This window comes from Sinocyclocheilus rhinocerous, unplaced genomic scaffold (genome assembly GCF_001515625.1).
Source record: "Sinocyclocheilus rhinocerous isolate Xijiao unplaced genomic scaffold, SAMN03320098_v1.1 scaffold964, whole genome shotgun sequence".
Taxonomy (NCBI): Eukaryota; Metazoa; Chordata; class Actinopteri; order Cypriniformes; family Cyprinidae; genus Sinocyclocheilus; species Sinocyclocheilus rhinocerous.
In genome coordinates, this window is record NW_015655397.1 from 189769 (window position 1) to 191936 (window position 2168).

A 2168-nucleotide genomic window follows, 5' to 3' on the forward strand; every position below is an offset into this window, starting at 1 on the left:
GTCCTGGAGGGCCGGTGTCCTGCAGAGTTTAGCTCCAACCCCAATTAAACACACCTGAACCAGCTAATCAAGCTCTTATAGGCATACTAGAAACATACCAGCAGGTGTGTTGAGGCAAGTTGGAGCTAAACTCTGCAGGACACTGGCCCTCCAGGACCGAGTTTGGGCACCCCTGCAATATACCGTAATAATTTGAAGGAATTTTCCGTATTTGTTTTTTACTGGTGTTTTTCCGTATTTTTTAAAATTGTGCTTTGCATTGTGGGAACAAGAAGCTCGGTCGATTATCGGCGTGAAAACAGTGCTTGAGCAGGCGCCATTATTCACAGAGATAGTCTCGGCCAAAATTTCATTTTAAAGTCAGATTTCGGGTTTGGGGAACCGTTCTTACACTTCCGTGGTAAATTATTTTTTGTTAAATGTAACAAACTGTAACGTTAACTTAGTTGCTGTCAGGCTTGTTTGGCAAATGAATGTCGGAGCCGTCTAATTCAACATTTTCAGCATACCATCACATCTTACTCGACGTGGAGGTACGTGTTACAGTGTGCTTACTTTTAATTATTAACTTTTAATTGTTATTGATGCTGTGTATTTGTTAATGTATTTGTTACGTGTCGTAAAGCATCCGGCATATTAACGTTACTGAGGTGATGTTAAGCAGCTGTGATAAAGTTAAATCTGAAGTGCGGTACAACTGTGTTTAGAGCGCTTTATGCTTTCAACAGAAGCTGGCAGAGGAATTGTCAAGAAAAAAAGACACCATTAATGACTTTTTTTTTTATTTAAAGGGGTCATAAAATGCTACATGGTTGTTTGAACTGACATGTGTGTTGGCAGTGTGTGTTCACAACCACCCTATAATGATAAAAATCCCCCCAGTGTTTTTTTTTTTTTACCTGCCTGTCTGTGTGATGTCACACAGACAGGCTCTTCCCACGATAGTTTGATTGACAGTAGCGTTTCAGCACAGACTGGACTGCACTGTAAAAATGTTTCACCCCTTTCAACTTAAAAACGTAAGTTTTGAGGCTGCCTTAAAATTCTAAGTTAAATCAACTTAAAAGTTCAAGTCATTTCAACTCACTAATTTAAATCTTGCCTAGTGCTGAATTATTTTATTGAAGTTCATTTGACTTTACAATATTTGCTGTTTCAACTTAAGTTCAAAATTTTTAACATTAATTTTCTAGTTATGATAATGTAAACTTTATTTTAGATGAGCTTTCTGTCCCTCCATAGACAGCAAGGGCCTTCCAGTCAAGGCACAGAAACGTAGTATAAGAACATCATTAAAATGGTGCATGTGACCCTCAGTGGCTCAACTGTAATTTTATGAAGCTACGAAAATACTTTTTGTGCACAAAGAAAACAAAAATAACTACTTCATTCAATGATTTCTTCTCTCCTGGGAGTCTGCCGCCATTAACGAGAGTACCACGACACATGCGTGCGTGTTCTTTTGCCGGTAAACAAGGTGCAGCACATGCAGGGTCTACGTCAGTAGCACCACACGCATTCGCCGTGGGTTAGAGAGCTCTCGGATTTCATCAGATATATCTTAATATGTGTTCTGAAGATGAACGAAGGTCTTAGGGGTTTGGAATGAAATGAGGGTGAGTAATTAATGACAGAATTTTCATTTTTGGGTGAACTATCCCTTTAAGTATATCGTAAAACATTGTTGACAAGATCACATGACAGATGTAATTGAAGACCACTGGAAATGTAAGTTTAGCATTTTATAAACAATGTTTGAACTGGAAAGTATTTGGAATAGCTGTTGATAATTCAATCTCAAACTGTTCTGCATGTTACTCTGTACTTCAGTTTCATTCATTTAATTTCTTGTCATTTCCAGTCTTCCTGTGAAGAAATCCAGAACGAGGGTCAAAGGTTCAGATGAAGGGAACCAAATGGTTACGCTTCCAAGACTCATGTATGAACAACTTCGAGAATCCATGTACAATTTGAGTTTTTTTTTTTTTTCAAATCTCAACATGGAACTTGGACTGAACATGCAGAAAAGAAAAAAAAAAGTAGTTTCCTCAAACTGGCACATGGCAAGAGATACTAAAAGCACACAAACACTTGGAGCCCTGCTCTTAATTTAGATTGTATAGTTCTCTTAGTTTCACATTGAAATGTCAGGCATGAGTGCATGAATC